This window comes from Acomys minous (assembly GCF_964271855.1).
Source record: "Acomys minous genome assembly, chromosome: 2".
Lineage (NCBI taxonomy): Eukaryota > Metazoa > Chordata > Mammalia > Rodentia > Muridae > Acomys > Acomys minous.
This window is the reverse complement of record NC_140484.1, coordinates 59191982-59214819: the sequence shown is the minus strand read 5'-3', so window position 1 is coordinate 59214819 and position 22838 is coordinate 59191982. Positions and strand designations below refer to the sequence as shown.

Below are 22838 nucleotides of genomic sequence, written 5' to 3'. Positions count from 1 at the left end.
TAACTACTTACCTATCTTTGCAGATGGGTGGAGCTTCCACAAGGGGGCGTTAGGGGGTCCAGTTTTGTGAGGGTCGCCTGGATAACCATAGTTGTTATGATTTCAAAACAGCAACAGCCAGGCAATACCCACTGGATGGGGCCACACAGTATGCTAACTGGTTACACAGACCTCTTACCCTGTTAAGATACACTCTTTGGGCTAAGCACATCCCTAGAGGATCCTTGAGCTGACCCATCCTGGCTCCAGATGCTGACCCATAGTGATATCCACACTCTAGCATAAATGAGGTCCATGGTTGCCAGCATGCAGACTCTGATAGCACAAGAGACACAATGAAGGCAGTGGGACCCCACCTTTCACAATTGCTCTCTTGTCACCTGGCTTAGCAGAAATGCAGGAGGAGAACACAGACTGAGTGAAACTCCTAAGGGTCTCAGACACTCATCATTTGATGTAGTCTTCAAAAAAGGAATGTGGCCACCTCGGGCTCCTCACCACTGTGGACTCAACAGGCCCAGGGATCTGGCTGTGTGGCCTTAGGAAAACATATTGCTTCCCACGTTCCCTCTTCCTCTGTCAGCCTGGCCGCTGTGTGCCACGTGACCCACCAGACTCCTCAGACTCTCCAGACTCACAGGCACGGGATAGGCTGAGCGCTGCTAATGAGCACACTTCCTCACGTCCACACCCACTTTGAGAATCTAGCTTCTGGTTTCTCTCCATGGGATTTTAATTTTTAAGAAGGAAGGAAGGAATTTTCCCTCCTTGAGAGGAAAAAAAAAAACCCAACAACATTTTGCTATTGTGGAATCTCTCTGTGAACGATTGATTGGTGGCTTCTTTTTCATTCTGTAAAGAAAGATGAGGCCACAGCTCCCTGTGGCTGAATGAGCCAGGCTGCGCAGGAGACTTCTGAACATACAGGCTAAGGCAAAGTTTGTTTTGAATAAAACCTATTCCTTTCCATGAGATATGGGTGGGCCTCACACACACCCTACCCTTTCTGGTACCTTCTGAGGCTGTTTCAGTACATGAGCACCCCTGTACATGGTCACCATTCTATTAGGCCTAGACAGTGGAAAGAGAGCTGGTGGTGGAACCAGGGAAGCGGCTGGTGACCCAGCCGGGGACACTGAGTGTTACATAAATGTCACTGGCTCTAGCAAAGCAACAAAGGGTAGACCAGCCACTGTGCAGCCAAGGCCCTGGAAAGTGTGTCACAGCCATCCAGCCAGCTCAGCAGAGTGTCTACAGTTCCTTAGACCACAGACAGTGGGGGAACAGTCTGGAAGACTCCAGGCTGGCATCAAGAACATTGTCCCAGAGCACCACATTGTCTCCAAATGCAGAGTCCTTTTGGGGAAAAAAAAAAAAACAGCACAGAAGCCAGAACCAGAGACTGTCCCTCAAGCAGAAGAAACTTGAAGTAACAAAATTGATGCTACAGAGGATTTACTACTAAACTTGATTAGGAAATACTAAGTCACACAAAGTAGAATTTAGCTAAGGAGCGCTGCCTGCAGTATGACTGGGAGATAGTAGCGTACTGACCAGGCTTCCTAGAAACCATAGGACAGAACACTCTGTGTTTAGGGTTGCTGGGAAGGTTTCTGCTAATGTTTGTTCACCAAGACCGACCTCCAATTAGGCTCCAGACCCATGGAAAGATGTTAGCGTACTTTCAAACAACTATTTTTATTTCGGGTTCCTTAAATTTCTTTCTCTGTACTACACCCCAATCCCTTCAACGCCCCAACGCCAGGTAGGGGAGAGAGAAGGTTAGTGGGGAGAGGGGGCATAGTTTTCCTTAGCTGTTTCCTTCTGTTTAGGGTCCTTGGGTTCCGTGGGGCAAGTCCAGTCCTCGCTTCAGGATATCTTCAACTTCTTGTCAAACTGCACCAACAGCAGCCAGGAGCCGCAGGGGAATGCCGGTAGCCTTCTTTTTTCTGGGAGCCCCCAGTCTCTCTTTACAGCTTCCTTTACTCCCCACTGACAAAGACCACATCCCACACGAGGTAGTTCACAGCTGACAAACATCACATGCTCTCTCCTTAGGCAAGTATCAGCTGTGGACAAACTGGAGCAGCCCCCATATACCACACCTGGGATTAAAACAAAACCATATTTACATATAAACCAAAACTTCCACAACAGAAAGGAGACAGCCCTGACTCACAGCCAGCCATTAGCCCATCCCTTTATCTAAGAACGTGCCTCTAAGGAGCAGCTCACTGGAGGGGGGGGGCACAGGGGTTGGGGGCAGCCTAGGGTCACAGCCACCATTAAGTCCTGGTCTGCCATTTAATCCCCAGAGCTCTTATCAGGAAATCATAATCCTGCCAGGTGGGCAAGATGGACCTGGGTAACAACTACTGGAAAAGAACATCACAGCTGTACACCAAGATGAGACCTGATAGCCTATGACCATATAGTGGGGAAGGAGGTACCCTTCAGTCACAGAGGGGGGAGGGGAATAGGGTGAAAACGGGAGAGAGGGAGGAATGGGAGGAGACAAGGGATGGGATAAAAATTTAGATGTAATCTGAATAAATTAATTAGAGTTTTAAAAAAAAGAAAATTTTAAAAAAGGAGAAGAAGAAGAAGAAAATAAATAATCCTGAGGGCCAGGCGTGGTGGCTCACACCTGTAATCCCAGCACTCGGGAGGCAGAAGCTGGCGGATCACTGTGAGTTTGAGGCCAGCCTGGTCTACAAAGTGAGTCCAGGACAGCCAAGGCTACACAGAGAAACTCTGTCTCAAAAAAACAAAAACAAAAACAAAAACAAAAAACAAACAAACAAACCCAAAAAAAGAAAGAAAGAAAGAGAAAAGAAAAAGAAACAATCCTGACAATACCTTTGCTGTGTAAATCTCTCATCTGCCCAAGTCAAGTGTCCAGACTTGTAGTCCCCGTCTCTGTTTAAATTGTTCAAAATGTGACCTGGAGCCGGGACCTAAAAGAGATTTCAGGGTGACAGCTGACATGAAATGGATAAGCCCAAGGCCTACAACTGTTGGTAAACTTTTCTAGCCAAGGCTAGCCACCTCTTTGTGCATCAGCCATGACCAACCACACACTATTAAAGAGTCCTTTCTTCATTAATCTCTAAGTCTTGGCCGTTACTAAGCATGGGTGGACCCTCAGGAGGCAGTGGTACCCAGGCTGCCATGAAGTGGAGAGTGAAGCGGGGAGCCCTCATCACTTGCAGACTTACAGCCCAGAGCAGAGCATCTCTTCACTCAGCTCTAGGGATGCAGAGCTCAGAGCTGTAATAAAAATGAGACATCCCTAAAGATGCTGAGGCTCCCCTTGCCTCATGAAAGGACCATCTCTTCAGCTGTGCTGAGGCTCAATTCTTCCTGCTTCAAACCAGGCCCAGGCCATTGCCAAGAGGCGGAATGACAGCTGAACTGCAAGGCCTCCTCTCTTCTCACTTGAAACTTATTTCCCTCCATAAAGAGATGAGTGAAATTCCTCGCAGGTGAGGCTTTCCTGGAATCTAGATCAGTGTCGGTGAGGTTTTAAGGTTCTGTGGTCCTTGAGCCTTGGGGAAGGCGACGATTGATTTGGGTTGCCATAACTACAGGCATCATTTCCGCTAGAGGCTGAGACAAGACTATATACATCTCTGGCTGGCTGTCATCATTGTTCATGGGTGTTCCTGAGAGGTATGTCACTCCCCAGTAGTCAGGCGGGTAGCTGGGAGGTGACCTCACATTGTTTGACTGTCTTTGATTTTTTTTTTCCCCTTGAGAAATGAACTTGAATTTTCTCTGTTGTCTACAGAGAGCACAAGTCAGCTTGAAACTTCGCTTTAAAATAATCTCACTGTAGCTGGCTCACCACATCAACCAGAGGTCCACACTTCTGTGTTTCCTAGTAGCCAAATTTTCTGTTGAATGTGGGGCCTGCTGATGCCCTCCACCAGGCCACAGGTGACAAAGCTGGCCAAGAGCAATCTTCAGAGGGGACCCAGCTAGATGCAGCAGTGACAACATATATGTCACATTTCCCCATCTGCACAGCCTTCACCATTGGCAATGCCTTAAGCCATCTGCCTCTGGCCCCCTCAATCTCAATAACCCTCCTGGGTCTCAGCTCTGTCAGAGGCTCACCACACTCTGAGGCTGTGCCCTCTGGGAGCAGTAAGTAGTAGGCGTAGGGAATGAGGGAAACGGGCCCAGGAGTCTTTTGGTCACATTCTGATTTGTTGTTTAAAAAGTAAGTCACAGGTGTTTTCTATTTCCTTTTATCGACTGGCCAATGGTCAGACCAAGCATAGACCACAGGTCTACCCTGTCAAGTGTTGTCTAGATAAGAGACCCATCTCAGATGAGACCTCCTCAGGCTCCCCTTTCTCTTCTTGCCTAGATAAACAGGGCTTCTTAGAGCATCCATAGACCCTTGTCCAACCTGATTCCTCTGCCCTCTTCCTGCTGTCTCTCTGGAGTGTTGTGGGAGTGATTTCAGAGCTCAGTGGTGATCCATGAATGTATTGCTTCCCTGGGCAGGAGAGGCCAAAGGGTAGCTGGAGATTCAGTGTGGGTGGGATGATCCAATCCTTATAAGGGTCGGTTGTGGGGCTCACCCCCCAAAAAATGAGGCCCAGATCACCAAAGGGATCTCACAGGTACTGGCCAAGGCACAGGCAGTTTTGGGCTGTGTTGGAAACATCTCCTAGAAGTCAGGAGTCTGGAGGCCTCATGAGTCTAAGAGTGCCGGGCAAGCTGTCCCTATAGGACATGAGGAAATCCTGATAACTCCTACAAAGGAAGTCAATGTATTAGTCACTGAACTTATTAGTAACACAACTTATAGATTGAATCTCTGTGTGTGTGCATATGCATGTATAAGTATGTGTGGATATATATAAATATATGTATATATGCATATGTATGTATGTATAGATATAGAGAGAAATAGATATAGATATGTTATTGACATAGGCATAGATAAAGAGGATTTTTAAGAATCATTTACGGGCTGAGATACAGTTAAGGCAACAATGGCTGGCTATGAACGGAAAGTCCAAGGATCCAGCCGGTGCTCAGTCCATGAGGCTGGATGTCTCAGCTGGTCTCCAATAGGTGCTAGACTCATGAAGAAGTCGGCTCTAACGCCGGTGAAGGAATGGACACGTCAGCAAGGTGAGAGCAAGCAGGCAAAAAGCAAAAGCGTCTTTCTTCCACATGTTCATATGGGCTTCCAGCAGAAGGCGTGGCCCGGGTTGGAGGTGGGTTTTCCCAGTTCAAAAGATCTGTATTAGCCAGCATGATGGCGCATGCCTATAATCCCAGCATTCAGGGAGGCAGAGGCAGGTGGGTCACTGTCTACAAAGCGAGTCCAGGACAGCCAAGGCTACACAGAGAGACCCTGTCTCAAAAAAAAAAAAAAAAAAACCCCAAAAAGTTAAAGGTGTGTATTCTTAAATCATAGATATGGATTAGAAGTAGATCTTCCTACTTCAAATTAAGCCAAAATCTCTCACATTTGGGGGTTTTAGTCAATTCCAGGTGAAGTTAAATAGCTAACCAAGAACAGCCATGTCAGTCAGCAACCGAGGAGACCTGATCACCTACAGTATAGGCTGTAAGTCAGCAATCTTCATAGCACCTCACTGGTGAGTGTAAGTGGCCCCAGAAAGGCCCCACAGGCATGCAGGTCCCTGAATGGATGGTGCAATTAGAACCCTGAAGTTCCATGTTAGGATCAAGTTCTTAGGTCACTGCGCCTGACCAACCTTGAAAAGTAAGCCCGTGAAGAAGAAGACGGATATTCTGCCAGCTGTACAAAAGCAATTTCTGAGTAAGACACCAAGAGCTGTCTGGCTCCTCCTTTCTTTGCTTCAGGGCACTCAGAACCCTTAGATTCTGGCCAGGGACAGAGGCCACACTGCCTCCTGCCCCAGGTTAGAGGCTCCTGCACCCGTGCGCCACCCCCACAAATAAAAAGGGCCATGCACACAGGGCCACCCAACTGCACAGGCCATTTAAGGGTCTCTGGAAGCTCAGGACTTCGTGAATAATTGAGCCTCCTAAATAAAATATTAGCCAGTCCAGAATTGCCATTTTTCTCCTGCAGTGAAGATTGCATGATGGTGCTGAACCAGCCTGTGGTCACTGTGTGGCCTGAGCTGCCTCCCGGGTGGCAGAAGCTGCTTGGTCCTTAGACTGCAGCAAGTAAGGACAAAGGAATCCCTTGCATATGACTCAAAGGACCATTAAATAGGCAGAGGACTGGCCATAGGTTAACTTTTAGCTGTTGGTAGTTCCAAACACAGAGACGGTGGTAGAGTGAGACTTCTGGAAGAAAGGCAGAATCGGGTCCTGTACGTTGGAGCATTGATGACATCCCTAGGTCACGTGCTTTGTGGAGCCCGAGAGCTACCCGTGGCCTGAGTGTCCATCCATTTCCAACACCAGGAGTCTCAGCATGGGGACACGAACCAGAAGAAGATGGAACCGCTGGGTGGCAAGGCACTCTGTGCATGGACGTGCCCCACCCCACTCAGTAGGGCTACACTTGAGGGGCTACAGGAAGGTGGACTCAGGCCCGGCTTTGCTCCCTGAATGCAGAGATGTCTTCTTGTGAACCCCTCCTGCCCCTGGTTCTGGCCCCAACCACTGGGGCTTGGACGCACCAGTTAAAAATAAGACCTTAAAAGCACATGGTTTGAGCTGGCACTAAGCTCAGCATAACACCCCCGCTCAGAGCCCCAGGGCCACTTGAAGCCCGAGCCTGCAAATGTTCCTCCAATTCTTTAACAACAAAAGGCTTGTTAAAAATTCCCACACTTTCCAGCGAAAGCCAAGGGTGCCTGTCATTGTGCTGCCATCAAAGGAAGGACACATCCTGAGTTGTGGAGCGTCCCACACAAAGTCTACTGGATTTTATTTTTGAAACACATATCAAAGGCCACCCGTTCTTTTGGTATTAAGAAAGATGCATCAAACCTGCAGAGGCCGGCTCCAAGCACACTTCAGCGCTGGCCCAGGATGCCGCTCCAGGGGCCTTTGAGGCTGATCTCTGGCCAGTTGACTTTGAGGACTGAGCTCATGGCAATGAGGTAAGGAGAGAGCCGCTTTGCCAGCGGCTGCCTCGGTGCAAGGCTGTGGGAGGACGTGCCGCCGCGCATTGCTAGAAGAACCAGGAGGCATTTATAATTGACACTTGAATGAGACCAAGCTGTGTCAGCAAGCCAGATGCCTGTGCCATGCGTCACTCTTTCTGCATGCAAAACTTCCCTGATGATGGCCAAGCCTTGGGTGAGAGGACTATGCCACGTCATCCCGTGGAGTCGGCTTGTTAAGAAACATAGTGGACCGGGGCAGAGATTCTTCTCACTGGATACACAGGCCAGAGTTCTCTCTCCTTGAATTTCTATCTTCCTTGTGTGCGTCCATGTGCGCAGGTGAATGTGTGAGTGCGCACATGAGTGTCACGTATGTAGAGGTCGGAGGACAACCTTGGGTCATTCCTGAAGAGCTACCCACCCCCTTCTGATTCTGAGTCTCCCGTTGACATGGAACTCACAAAATTGTCTAGGTTGGATGGCCAGTGAGCCAAGAACTTACTAGGTTATCTTCCCAGCTCCTAACTTTCATCCGTCCTTCATCTATCTGTCTCTGTGTCATCTCCCAGGGCAGCAGTCAATGGAGGGAACAGGGTAAGCCTGGGATCCCTGTGACTAACGGACTTCTCTTGGAGGTTGCAGGTCCCAGAAGGATCCTGCTCGAGACTGCTACTTGAGAGAATTTCTCCTGCCAGCGCAGGCTCTAGAAGCTGGTCTGGGTAGAGAAATGTGTCAATCTCCTGAGTCACCTGGGTGGGTTAGGTGACCTGGGTGACCCCACCTCTCTGGTGACTCAGCCCCTCCTGCCAGTGGGGACCTCGAGGCCTCAAGCAGTATGGCTACACACCTGTCCTGCCTCAGGTTCAGCCTGGTGTCATTCCTTTCCGGCCCCATCATTGTTAGAAATGACACAGGCGGCATAATATGGCTGGCTGTGTGCAGTGCCTCCCCACCACTGAAGAATGGTACCCAATTCCCTCAGGCTTTCTCCTGCTCAGTTAGCCACTACCCCACCGCCCTGGGGTCAGAACTGGACTCCAGTTAGGGAGTCTCTTTGAGAGCCCACCCTGCCCTCAGTGTATACTCTTCGGGGCCTCCAGTAGCCTGTTCATCAGCTTTCCGTCAGTGCAACAAGGTAGCTAAAGCAAACAACTAAAAGAGAAATGGTTTGTCTTGCCTCATGGTTCAGCTCTGTCGTTTCTTGGCCTGTTAGGTAACGTTTCAACATGGCAGGAGCACGCAGTGCAGCAAAGCTGCTCATATAAAGGGGGAGAAGGAGAGGGGAGAGAGTGAGAATAAAATAAAGCCACCAAGGGTCTAGCCCCCCAAAACTCCCTCCCTCCAACCAGCTCCACCTCTTACGCAGTCCACCGCCAATGTTTCCTTCAGCTCCGAATCCCTCAACATACAGATCCACTGCTGAGGGCAGAACCTTGATGACTCAATCACCTCTGTCTGAACAGAGCTGAGACCAGGCCCTTCAGCACATGAGCTCTTGAGTAACGTTTTACATCTAAATTGTAACATAAACCCCAGTGACAAGAAACCCTCCCAGCACCCAAGCCCAGCCAGCCTGCCAGGAGGAAGCGCCTACTAATGTGGGTCATCAATTGCTTGACTGGCTCTGAAACTGATCGGGAGCACTTGTGCCCAGGCCCTTGTAAATAGCAGAAAGGCTCCGTCCTGGAACTTGGGATGTACCCAGGGATGCAGGTGACAGAACAATGAGAGGGAAAATTGAAGTTGTTGACTGACCAGATAGAAAAATAACTCAGGGAGTAGCTAGGTCTGGTGTAGAGCAAGACAGGGGTGAGACACAGGACAACTGGGACTCACCTGGCAGGTGGCTGGGTAGAAGGTGGCTCTAGAGAATAGTTTAGAACCCTCGAAGCTCACGTTAGCCAAGACCAGAGTCTTGTATAGCAGAAGAGGACCAGATGAGGAACTTTCTAGAGAATGGAACTTTCAGTGGCATTCCTGAGGCCTTGCCTTAGGTCCAGCCCAGGACATCCTTTCTATCAGTTGCCTTCAGTTCTCTATTCACAGGAAGGTTGTGGAGGAAGGGGGAGCCAAATGTGACTCCTTAGCCACTCTTGGAAGAGAGGAAGGGCAGTGAAGGTGCTGTCCTGGGTCCACTCATGGATCAGAAGAGAAAGGTGAACCTGCTTTCCTAGGATCTCAAGACAAACACCTGTGAGATGTGCGCAAGGCAGAATGTGGCCACTGTTGCTCAGCCAGATGGAGCCAGCAAGAGGCCCCTGTCATCACCATTTGGAGCCCATGTATGAGCCTTGCACAGTCTAGAGGCTCAGCCGCAGGCCCTATGCCACTGCCTATGCTGCAGCTGGAGGCTGCAGAGCTGCAGGCTCAGGCCAGGTGTGCCCTGTGGAGAGCAGGGGGCTGGCCCAGGGCCACAGCCTGCAAAGAGAGTCAGGTATAAGGCCTGTAGCAGGTGTCTGGGTATGGTCAGCTGCCCTATCACACACCTGTTTCATGTCCCAGGTGCCCACTCGAGGGCAGCAGCTTCTCATCTATTGGGGGCGAGAATAAAAACAGCCTGCTCCAAAATTTAAAATGAAGCCCTTTCCACGGGGAATTGTCAAGCAAGATGCGGAAGCAACAGGAAGCTCAGAGTTCTGCCCAGATTCTTGTGGGAAGAAACGCTGCTGCAGCCAAGATGAAGCTTGAAGAAAATGCCAAGCCACGTGCACCTGTGCCCACACGCCCACAACTCACGCACTCTGTGCCTTGTGGTCCCTCTATCACATGGATTTGTGAGCAGCAGCTTCCAGGATCTCCAGGCTGCAGGGAGAAGACATTTTGCCTCCCATGGCGTCTGCACTTCCAACCCAAAACCAAAGGTCATCCCTCACCTTTAAGAGGTTGCTACTGTAAGCCCAGATCCTCACAGTCACCTGTCCAACAAACACCAAGAGTGCAAACATTAACATTTACATTAAGTCTCTTCTGTAGGATTGACTCTACAAACACCATTTCAGAGTCCTGAGATGGCTCAGCAGGGAAACATGCTGGCAGCCAAGACTAATAACCTGATCTTGAAACCATATGGTAGGAGGAAAGAGTTGACTTCCCCAAGCTTCACATACACACACACACACACACACACACACACACACACACACACACACACACACTATAAATAAATGTTTTTTTAAAACTATTAGGAGATTAGATGCCTTTTAACCTTCCCTTGACAAGGGCATGGTCGTTGGAATTGTGCATACCCTCTAACTCTAGTTAGAGAGATGTCCCAAGTGGGAAATTTCACGACTCAGCCTTGGACTTGGACACCCACTGTGTGCCAGGTGACTGGTTATGCAGAATATTTGCAGCAGGAGACAAGTTGCAATCCTACTCCCCATGTAGACAACCTGGCAGGAAGACCGATAGAGAGAAAAACTCTTTCCCTAAGTCTAAAACAGTTGGAGCAAACACTCTAGAGCAGGGTGGTGAGCAGACTCAAGGGAGCCCAGCTCTGCCCACCCACCTGGCCTGAGACTTTCTGAGACTCAAAGTTGTGACATAATCTTCCTCCACTCTCCCAGGAATGAGCTGTCCACAGGCTTGGCCTGACTAACCCTTACCCTAACCCTAGCCCTAACCCCTAACTCTAACCCCTGCAGTACCAGCTGCTTCCTAGGCTGGATTCAGAGCATGAGTTTTTGATGAATAATTATATATATGTGTGTGTGTATGTGTGTGTACATATATGTATGTGTATGTGTGTGTACATGTGTATGTATATGTGTATATATATATATATAGATAGATAGATAGAGAGAGAGAGAGAGAGAGAGGGGGGGGGGGCCTGGAACTTTCTATGTAGGCCAGGCTGGCCTTGAACTCAGAGAATCATTATTCTTGCCTTCTGAGTACTGAGATTAAAAGCGTGTGTCACCACATCTGGCAGAATCATAAATTTTGCTTGTTTGTAGCACTCTTGCTACCTGTAGTGTGATTTTTAACCTTAAAGTAGTAATATTCACAGCAAAATACAGGAGAAACAGCACCTTCACTACAGCTCTACTCTTGCAAATGTGGCCTCCTGGCAAGGCAACCTGCAAGTTGCCTGCCCACAGCGTCCTGGACCAACCACCCACAGCCCACACGGTTTCCAGAGAGAAATAAATCTGCTCTCATCTGCTACCATACTTCTGGAATCCTGAGCTTCCGGAATGACAGTCTTGGGGCAGGACCATTGAGCAAGGCCAACAGTATGCTGTGTGCTCCTGCTGAAACCTTGTTACAACTCATGTGCTATGTTGGCTTCAACCTGCACACGGGTGTGTGGGTAATGAGTACTGTGTGTCCCCAGGCCTGCGGACTGTTGTGGATTAAATGATGGTCTCAGGAAGATTTACCTCTACCTTATCCCCAAACCTGGCGCTATGAGCATATTTGGGGGAAATGTTTGTCTAGGCAAGATCTTGGTAGGAGGACACCCTGTGTTGTCCACAGGTCCTAAGTTCAGTGAAAACCATCTTCCTGGAAGAAAGGAGCTAAAGACCTGAGCACCTGAAGAAGAAGCCACATCACTACAGAGGTGAAAACCAGAGGAATGCAGGCTAGGAACTTCAAAGGACTTGTCTGACCAATGCACTTGACTGATGCCTTGTGGCTTCTGCATCCTGCTCAGTCCTCCCAGGGCACCTGCTGATAACTTCGCGTGCTCCCCTACGAAGCCAAATCTCAGATACACTGAGCTGAGCCACCCTTCATACATGGCAGATTGTCCACTTAGGCCAGTGACACTAACAGGCTGTGGAGCTAGGATCCGTGCAGCCAGACCTCGAGGTGTCCACCTGGGTGGATCTTCCACCTTGGATTCCTGAGCTGGGAGGGGCAAACATGCCCCTTGAAGGAAAGCAGAAGGGGCTCGTCATGCTGTGGAGCTGCCAGACTAACATTGAAGAGCATCCAACCACGGCACATCACGGAGAGAAGTGACCTCCGTGCCACTAGGGCTCCATCTGCACATTAGGAAACAGCCTCGGCTTTGTCCTTTGTTTCTCTGGATGACACCTCTCCTTTTCCTGCAGCCATCTGAGTCCCTGCAAGAACAGGACAGGCCTGCACCCAGGGCACCCAGATGTAGGGATCACCTGTGCTGTCAGAGCCAAGGAGACGGTGGAGCGGCTGAGGAGGCCAATCTCCAGGAAGCAGAGAGGGTTGTACAAAGGACCTGGTGAGGACTCCATCCCTGTACAGCCCTCACAGAGGGAGAACTCACTGGTCACAGCTGGATCATGCATAAATGTAACTATGAGAAGGGAACAAAACAAAAACAAAAAAACAAAAATGGAGCAAACGACAGGTGTGCCTCAGGAGAGGCAGGGAAGCCTACGCCACGGGGAAGTCCCAGGTAGTTTCCTCTGTGGAGAAGGTAAAGGAAGTGTCACCAAAGACAGAGTAGGTAGCCCTCACCCTGGACAGAAAAGAAATCCATGTATCTGTCTGTGTGTGTGTGTGTGTGTGTGTGTGTGTGTACGTCATGAATATACATGCACGTGAGTGTGATCACATGTGAGTATACAGATGAACACACATGCTCAGGTGCACATATATACACACATGTGAAGTCTAAAGAGCAATCTCAAGTGTCACTCTGTCACGTACTTCTCACCTTGTTTTTTGAGACAGTTTTCCTGCTAGCCTGGAAATTGCCAATTAAAGAGAGCTTGCTTGTCAGTGAGCTGTCTCGACCTCCCCGGTGCTGGAATTACAAATATAAGTTACCTGGTCCATTTTTTGTTTTTCTTTCTGGTTTTGTTGTTGTTGTTGTTGTTTTGTTTTGTTTTGTTTTTGGGTTCTGGTATTGAACTCATGTCCTTGCACTTACAAAGCAAGCACTTTACTGCCTGAGGCATCTCCTCAGCCCAAGCATTCGTTCTGATAGGGTGGAACTAGGCATGTCTTGCTCTGCCTACACACTGTCTTTTAAGGCTCATCTTAACAGGCTAGCCACCCAAGTTGAAGAAAAAAAAAATCTGGCCTCCCTGATTCCCTGGAGTCCAGCAAAGCCTGTGTCCTGCTGAGACAGGACAAGAAACCTCAACAACCTACGTGTGCGGGAAGGGCCATAAAATGCCGAGGGACAGTGGTCCTGGGTCATTTATCTCTACTTTGACAGCTTGTTAGGAATTCTGTGCACACCACTCAAGTGCTGAATAATGAATCAGATCGTCCTGGTGTGATTAATTTTTTAAATGAGCTATTTGCATCTGGTGATTAATCACGGCTGCCCCATTTGGACCCCTCTGGGACTAGGAAAACTGTCTTCTCAATCTGCAGGCCAGGCTTCACTCCAAGGGCTCAAGGACACAGATACCCATCGTTCACCAGTCCCTGTTCGGAGTGGCCACTGGTTTGGTTCTTGGGAGAGAGTAGCAAACGAGGGAACCCAGGGCCCCAGGATCAGAAAGAGCACACCGCTTTCCTTCCTCTTCACCAAGGAAACAGCAGCATCCTGTAGATGCCTCAGCTTTGTCCCAGGGTCAGTTTGTTCCTGGGGTCATCTTGACCCTGTGGTAGCCATCCGTGTTTGTGGGAAATGACCATAGGCTGAGCCTTCTTTGCCTAGAACCCTAGACAGTGCATGCACCTTTACTGGGGAACAAAGTTCTAACAAGGGCTCAGGATATCTGAGGTCAACAATGGACCAGCAGAGGCATCACAGATGTGCTGCAGCCTATGTCTCATGGCCCCAAAGCCTAGGCTCCTCAACTCCAGATGTCAGATAACTGAGGACAGTGGTATGAAAATAACGCACCACTTCCTACAATAAAGGGCTAATTCTGCAACCATATAGAGGACAGCACTGGAGGGCTAGGGTCACCCCAAAATTTGTTTCCTCTTCCTCAAATGCAAGTGTCTAAGGGAGGAGTATGCTGATTAATGACCAGCCCCTGGCTGGTCTCAAGGAGCATTGTCCCAGAGGCCTTCACTCTGCCATCCCATTTCCAGGGGGATGATGTGCCCTCCTTTCAGAAGGCTCCCAGATGCGCCACACCTTGGGATAGCATCTGGACTTTAGCTGCCACAATAGCACACAGAAACTGGGGTATGGGGGTTGTCAAGGTTTGCCTAAGGACTCTGTTGGGGCAGCAGAAGGCACAGAAGTTCCGAGTTCAGAAACCTAGTGAGATGTGGCTCATCTCTTGTCATTCACTCACAGACATGAACAGGTGCTCCGGACAGGGATTGCTTCACAGAGGGAGGCCTCACGCAGAACTGCTTCTTGTCTCTGGGCCTCAATGAGCCTGTGCTTCTTTGAGGCTCCCACGGTACCTGAGTGCAGTGCCTGTGAGCAGAGCCAATCATCTCAGGGGCCTCTCTGGTCCTCCTCTGGAGTTTGTTCCAGAAAAAAGATGTATCTATTTGTTGCAGCTTGCACTCAGCCAGACCTGGCTGACTGCTCTGGGGCCTGGGCAGGGTAGGGCCTCCAACGTCAATCAAAAAAAGATCCCAGTGCCTAGAGCCAAGGATGAAAGAGAATTTTTGGGGCTGAAGGGAATGAGTTATCCAAATTTTATCCCAAAGCAAACTCCTTTTATCTCAACGCAAACTTGTCGTGGATAGAGTAAGGCTCTCAATAGTGACTTTCATAATGAGAGAAGGCTATTTTCTCGCCTTGGAATAGTCTATCTTTGCTCATGAGATGATCTCAGAGGCTAATAGAGACTGGTCTACCACCTGTGCAACATCCAAGTGTGGCCTACTGGCAAGTCCCATGCCGAAGCAGTGTGATCTCTGAGCTTGCAGAGGCGGTTGCTGTGGGAGAGGAAGAGAAGTCAAGAAAGCCAGTACAGGGAGCCTGGAAGGCAGCTCAGCAGTTCAGAGCACATACTGCTTTCCCAGAGGATCTAAGTTTGGTTCCTGGCACCCATATTGGGTGGATCACCCAACTGTCTATAACTCCATCTCCAGGGGATACCTGTACTCCCATGTACATATCCTCACACAGACACACATGCACACATGTAATTCAAGAAAAAAAAAAAAACAAAATAAAAGCTTGGATAGAGGCTTGATGGCGAAGCAGGAGCAGCCTGGAGCCCATATGCATCAAAGGAAGCCTGCCAGACTGCTCCCATGAGGTCCTAAGTGATGCTGTCACACCACTCAGCTGTTAGGGCCTCACCCAGAACTGCATATGTGAACCGTCTGCTTTCCATAAGCAGTTCACAGAGAGCTGTCTCTAGAGAGACCTTCCGCTGCACATCAGTCCTGATGCTCCAGGCCGGAGCGTCCTGTTCTGATGCAGCACACCTGGCCCTGCCCCAGCATCCATTGCTTGGTATCTTCGGTCTCAGAGCTCCTGCCTGCTCCTGGATTCTGAAGTCATAGCAGTGACTTGGGTCATAGTAAAACCTCATCTCCCATGCACTTTGCTTGCTGAGTGACTAGTCTGGAGTCTACAAACATGGCTAAACTTTCAAAGTTGCTGGTAAAAAACAACAACAACAACAACAACAACAAGAAAAACACAATAGTAGTTGTGAGTACAGGTAAAGCTGGGAAGCCTGGGGCTTATCTGTGTCCAGTCCAGCTACATAGAATCCCCATCAGGGCCTCAGAAAACCCCTCAGGCATTTCTGGGAGACTCTTTGCTGTTGGAGGTAGCCATTAGCTCATGCTATGTGGACTTGGTTTTCCAGACTCTGAAGAGTGTCTGCTTTATCCAGTCTAGTCAAAGAATAAAATTTAAATTGATGGTACCATACTGTTTTGCAACCCAGGGCAGATCAGTCATAGAAGCATCTCATGAGCCTCCCGCTTTTGGGGAGGGTACCATCCTTTGAGCTGAGATCCTTTGTTCTACCCTTCCCAGAAACAGGGGACAACCTCTGGTCTTCGGTGTGGCCCTCTGTGCCTGACAGCCGTGGGCCTAAAGGGTTAGGGCTCTTTCCTTGCTCTAACTCAGCTTCAAACTGGCTAGACCAGTTAAGTGATTCTGTTCATAAACTTCTGATTAGCGCGCACTAATTAAATGTACCATTCATGCCCGGATAGGATTGTGCTTAGCAGTTCTGAGTGTATGAGCCTCGGTTGCCCAAATGGGCACCAATTCTGCTTCCTGCCCACCTCTGCCTGCGCGCCTCGGTTAGCTGCATTCTCGTGGGCAGTTCTGCTCTGTATTCTGGTCACACAGGTAAATTTAGCTTTTTGGTTTTCATGGGTTTGCTTTTTTCAATGAGAAGAGCATCTTCAAGTGGAAACTACTTTAGCAGACTAAGTGCAAGCTGGAAGAAAACTTGAAATTAATTTTTTAACAGTCTTCTGTGCATTGTTGTTCAACGCCCAGACTAATGGGATTTGCAGCCGGGCGCAGCACGAATACTGATTCTGTGCCATTGTGCAAATAAGTTAACATAGTGGGTAGCTCCAGGCAAATCCATCCTGGAGGTGGTATTGGCTGCCTGGGGGAAGGGTCAAGCAGACCAGCATTCAGAAGTACCCTCCAGATGTTTCCTCCAGAAGTCTCCTCCAGATGTTTCCTCCAGAAGTCCCCTCCAGATGTTTCCTCCAGGTATCTAGGCACCTGAGGGCTATGATCCCCTCCCAGACTTGTCAGCAGCTTCCACAGCAAAGCCAGTCCTGAGACATAGAGGGGTTCAGCGAGATAGCAACAGGGACCCCTGAGTTTCCTATGAGACTTTTACTTATGTTCATGTTTTGATGTACAACCAGCAAATGGCCAGAAAATGCCTAAAGGCGTTCCCTCCACAAGAAAAGACCATTTGTACAATTAAGTTTCTGCAAGCTCAGTGTGACCTTCAAGAAAAGCTGTGTCCATGACGTCACCTCACTCGATTCCCAGAGCAGTGGCTCAGTCATTTGTGGTCCTGTCAGTTTGGATCTTCCATGCTTCTCTGGGTATGATCTGTGCAGTGCTCTCTCTCTCTCTCTCTCTCTCTCTCTCTCTCTCTCTCTCTCTCTCTCTCTCTCTCACACACACACACACACACACACACACACACACACACACACACAGTGTGTATTGGCATAGTGTGAACACTATCAGAGTACTGATATCTGTCGCTAGAGTCTCCTCAGTGAGATTCGTGACTTAGGAGCAGTAGATTTGTTTTAGGCTCTTGGGCAGTGTCCATGGATTCTGTGGCACTGAACATGGGTTGTCATGCTAACACAAGGGTAGCTGGCATCCGAGTGCTGAGGATGAGTCAATACGGCCAATGTAGTAGGTGCTTCAGCTCCAGGCTTCAAGGTGATGTGACACTAGAAACACACACACACACACACACACACACACACACACACACACACACACACACACACACACGCTTCATGCCTGTTCTATAGAGACATCAGCAGGATTTGTCCCAGGCTTGTCTCCCCTTGGAGAATGATCCAGCGACCATTATGTGTGCACTGAGAGGAGAAGCCAGTCACTCTGGAATCTTATCATCAAAAGTCCAAAGTAGCTGAGCGGAGTCCAGGTGCTGACGCTTCCTGTGCCAGCAGTAAGGCCCCTCTGTCCCCTGTCCTGTGACTTTAGGCTTGAGAACAGAGCACCTCCTTATTCACTATACTCTGAACCTAAGATGCTCCCTATGCAGAGGGAACCCTGATGTGTCCTACATCCCACATGTGTTAGCTGTCCCCAGCAGTGCTGCTGACATGGATGAGAAGTACTGGCTCACTGGGCACCTTTGCTCTGAGTAGTGTCAGCTGTAGGTCCCACTATGTCACCCATAAACAGGCCTGACGCTGGCCTGGCTGTCCCCCACTAAATACACTGCGGTCATATTAGTATCCTACTGACTTGTCACTGACAGTATGGAAGCACCTGACATGTGTACAGAGCTCTGATGTCCCCACCTGTTGTCACACCAGCTGTGTGAGTTGTGCTTGTATCACTGTGACCAAAACACCCGAGAGAGACCAACTTAAGAAACCAAGGCTTCAGCTTAGCTCACAGTTTCATGGAGTTCAGTGTGTGGTGGTGCTTAGTGCGGGAGGAGCATCGCCATGATAGGAACCTGTGGAGAAAGCCGATCACCTCAGAGCAGACAGGAAGTTAAACGAGGGGCACACAGGAAGGAGCCAGGACAAGACAAATCTCCAAAGCCATGCCCTCTGAGACCTCCTTCCTCCAACTAGGCCACAAGTCCCAACATGTTATCATGCTATGAACCACCAAAGGGCTAACCTGTTGGCTAGGGCAGAGCTGGTCTTCTGAGGAGAAACTTTCACAGGCACACTCAGCTGTACTTCATTAAACTCGTAGGTGGTTCCACATCCACATTAATTGAAAGTCAAGATTCATTAGAAAATTGGCTTACATACACTGAAAAATACATGTGTGTGTGTGTGTGTGTGTGTGTGTGTGTGTATAAAACCAAAAAGAGACTTGATACCCTATGAGCATATACAGGGGGAGGATTACCCCTTCAGTCACAGTCATAGGGGAGAGGAGTAAGGGGAAAATGGGAGGGAAGGAGGAATGGGAGGATACAAGGGATGGGATAACAATTGAGATGTAATATGAATAAATCAATTTTTAAAAAAAATATATATATATATTTGGCCTTTTCTACCTTCGCCAGTGTGGGTCTTTTTTTTAGTTCCAAAAGCCAACAACAACAACAACGACAACCAGCACTCTCCCCATTTGTGCTGTGGGCATAGGTGCCAGGGGGTACCATTCCCTTGTGGCCCCAGGTTCTCTCGGCCTGCAGTTTCCTTCTCAGCCTGGGCTGAAGAGAAGCCTGGCTAGTGTATGCATGGTCCCTGTGGGTCCTGGCTTTTCCATAGCACAGAACAGCAGCCTGAGTTCAGGCTTCCCCAGAAAAACTCTGCAGCCTCCCCTTGGCTACCGGCCACATCAGAGCCTTCTGCAGGCCAAGTCCTATTGCCAAACAACAGGAAAGAAACTGTTCCACTTCTCCCTGGTTTTCCTGAACCATGGAATCTGTACCTTCATCCCCTAGTAAGAACTAGAGTCTTTTAGTTTCTGCTGACCTAGAAATCCGAGGCCCAGACTCAACTGGGCCCGGTTCAAACACCATTTAAGGTGGTTCTGATACTTAAGGTGGATTTCAGCCCTATCAGCTGTTTTCACAGACATTTAAATGGAGAGATGGAGCTCAAGGTCAACACACAGCACTGACCCACACAGCAGTCACAGTGACCAGCCTGTGAAAGGTTGAATGTGACCCCTAAAGCTGCATGGTTGATAGAAGGCAGCTACCTGTCTCCACAGGACACTACCTGGGGTGAAGGAGGAACAGTGGATGACTGAGGATCACTCGAGGCCAGAAATAGCCTCTGAGGGGCTTGTTTGACTTGTTCTGGGTATGTATCCCAGGCTTTTTATGATTTTCAAGAAGCCATGTGAGGGAGAAATAAAGTGTGGCTTAGGGGCCTGTGGGCAAGTCACTCTGCATCCTGAAAAATCAGTTAGTTTCTATTTTATAAATGTTATATCTACTCTGCTGGCTCGATGGGTTTTGAGCTGCTTAGCATTGCTTATATGTATAGAACTGGACAGTTAAAATAGATCTAAAAATCTGGAGGCTGAGGAGATGGTTCAGTTGGTACAGTGTTTGTTGTACAAAGATGAGGGCTTGAGTTTGATCTCCAGAACCCACGTAAAAATGTGTGGTGTGGTGGCGCATACTTGTAATCCCAGGCTCTGAGGAGGTGGAAGAAGAGGATCCCAAGCCAGCTAGACCCTGTCTCAAAAAAGGAGACAAATGACTCCTGAGCTGTAACACGTGAGATTGTCATCTGACCTACACACAGACACAGACACACACATTTGCACACACATGCATATACACCCAAACACAAGCACACACACACACACACACACACACACACACAAGAATCTGGATCCACAAGCAAATAAGTAAATTCACAAAGTGACTGAGCCTTAATCCAGCCTTGATCTCCCTGGGAGCCAAGAGGAAGAAAGAAGTTGGTATGATCCCTTCTGTTCTGCAAAGGACACTGAGTTCATATCTCTTGCTCCCTCAGTAGGCAACCCAGTTCCGCCAACAGTGACGAGGCAGGAGAATCTAAGGCACCCCTGGCTCTATTGCCACCCTCTACAGTCAGCACCCTTGCACTATAGTGTATATCCCCTGAATCTACGGCTGTGTGACCTTCTGTGGCCCATGGTATCGTATCAAAATCCACCTTCATCAGAGAGGTATAAGCCGGATGAGAAGCCTGGTGTCTACCTGGAAGCATCCTACCTGTCCTGGGGTATACCACTGCTCTCGGAGTTGAGTTCAGCTCTTTTCCTTTACTAGGGTTCCCAGGAGGCAATATGACATATGCCTTGTTTGTCAAGAGGGTACCTGGGCAGGGAGAAGAGATGGGAACCACCTTATGGGGAAACCAGCCCATAATACAGAGGTGAACCCAAGGTGCCTGAACTGGCAGCTCTCCTTCCCTCATTGGACTGGAGCAGACCCTCTCTCATCCTAGCTTCCTGGGCTTGGAGATCCAGGGGCAACCACAGACATGACGTGCCTGTCACAATGACAAACAAGCCCTCTGCTCCTGGGCATCTTCAGCCTCTGGCACTTTATGTCCACTGTCTTAATGGCCAACACACATCACCAATTGGTACCACCTTCTTAAATTAGGCACGAGACTCTGCTAATTGCCTCAGAACTCAGCAGCTGGCAGCTGTGAGCTACGGATAGGAAGACAAGGCAAATGGTGCTTGTGGCTAAATTTGGTCTAAGTCCTCACGGAAGAAAAATAGGAAGAAGTGGAATCTACAAGGACAAGCCATCCTTGGGTAAGGGTGCTCCTGGTGCTGTTACGCTGGCATAGGAAGAGAGACAGGGATAAGCAGGCCTGGTGTCTTAAGGACCCTGCCATGGAGGGCATGGGATGAGATTTGGCTCCTGCAGGATTCAGCATCTGATTAAGGTTGTCTCCAGATGGAGCTGATATTCAAGGTAGGCAGGAGCTTGCCTGCAGGCCCCTCGCCACATACATTGGACTATGATGGTTCCTCACCCCCACCACTGGTCTTAGGCACTCGAACAAAAGTCATTTCCCACTTTTATGTGGATGGGGGCACTGTCTCTCAGCCTATACCTACAGGAAGAGCCCCAGCTGTCACCCACAGGCTTCTCACTGTCACTTATTGCCACCACTGACTTGCTGGCCAAGAGTATTTCACAGCCAAAGGGCAGCCCACTGGTAAAGCCATCATGGGGCTCAGGGTCATGGGTAAGAGAACCACCTCGACCTCATTATAGTGTCTGGGGTCCTGGCGGGGTGGGTTCCTCAGGAAAGCCTGGCTAGTGAGCTACTATGCTCTTGGCCAGGATGGGGTGTTGCAGGATGTTTGATCACACTATGAACCCCAAGATTATGCACTAGGAAAAAAAAACCTGTTTCTAGTTGTAGTGTGGCTCAGCTCTAGCACACACCTTTAATCAAAAAGCTTTCTATAAACAGGATTAAATAAAGTCAGCCATAGGTCAAAAGGCAGAGCAAGCAACCAGTTGACAGGGAAAAAAACACAGAGTAGGAGGAAGTCCGGAGGACAGATAGAGGCACACAGGAAGTAGAAGGAGGGCCATTCGGTTTGAACGTTTTGTAAGACAGCATGGAGAAGGGGCTTTTTCCTCCTGGGACATTGGCTGCGTGGGGAGGTCAGCTGGGTGTTTTCTCTGCCTCTCTGAGCTAGGAGGCTTTCACCCCAGCATCTGGCTCCTGAATCTTCATTGGTAAAATAGAAAAAAGTAGAAAAAAATGTTTAGAGTTTTACTTGGGAGGCAGAGGCAGGTGGATCGCTGTGAGTTTGAGGCCAGCCTGGTCTACAAAGTGAGTCCAGGACAACCAGGGCTACACAAAGAAACCCAGTCTTTTAAAAAAGAAAGAAAGAAAGAAAATAAGAAGAGAAAAAGCCAACAGCAATGGGGTATGGCCTCTAAGTGGAAAATGCTCCCTAGTGGGGTAGCTTTCAGGGAAATCTCTTTCTGTGGAGGTGGTCTCTTTGAGGGGATGAGCGGCAAGTGGGAGATGATCTCTCATTATGTATGTTTACTCTTGCAGGGTCTCTCAGTGTGGCGGTTTCATTTACCTCAGGGCCCATGTGGTCAAGCACCCTTCTGGAAAGCTCTTTTGAACATCCACATTCTCCGTAGATTCCACCTGCTTCCTCCTGGAACACCAGTGGTTTTAAGGCTAGGTATGGGGCTGTATAGGGCACGGCCTGGCCTGAGGTAGAGAGCCACTCTCCGATGTTCACACCAGGCAGGCCTGTGAGCAAACAAGTCTTTAGGAGAACACTAACACATAAACTTAGGAGACTGGGCAAGAACTTTGTCCTGTTGGGACACTGTTACGTCATCCTCCTCCCTTCCAGGCTTGGGTGAAAGTCAGGGTGAAGTCTCAGAGGGGATTAAACCATTTCAACTCCCTTCTGAGCCCCATGGACCAGCCAAGACCATATTAGCTCAGTAGCCAGACTTTCCTGAGGTCCCCTCCCAGGAGCCCATATATTATGAGACAGATGTGGCTCTCCTACCTGTGCCCTGAGGCCCATGATGGCTTTGCCACTGGTCTGCCATTTGGCTTTGGAACACTCTTCTCTTGGTCAGTCAGTGGATGGTGGCCGTTAATGACAGTGGGAAGGCAGCTGGGGCTCTTCCTGTAGGCACAGGTGGCTACTACACTAGTGGAACTCAGGAGCGGAGAAGCAGCCCCGACTAAGTTACTATCCCTTCTGAAGGACCGCCCTCCAAA

The 22838-nt window shown here is 49.1% G+C and overlaps 1 protein-coding gene and 1 long non-coding RNA gene across 2 annotated transcripts in view; one reads left to right on the top strand and one right to left on the bottom strand.

Moving 5' to 3' along the window:
* Window positions 1-22838, top strand: part of ADGRA1 (adhesion G protein-coupled receptor A1) — a 319025-nt gene that overhangs the window by 225830 nt on the left and 70357 nt on the right. The gene's annotated exons all lie outside the window — the stretch shown is intronic.
* LOC311588470 lies at window positions 1723-7196 on the bottom strand. Its single transcript, XR_014776211.1, has 3 exons — window positions 6958-7196; window positions 2860-2957; window positions 1723-2105 (listed from the first exon to the last, which is right to left on the bottom strand). It is a non-coding gene; the product is annotated as an uncharacterized lncRNA (long non-coding RNA).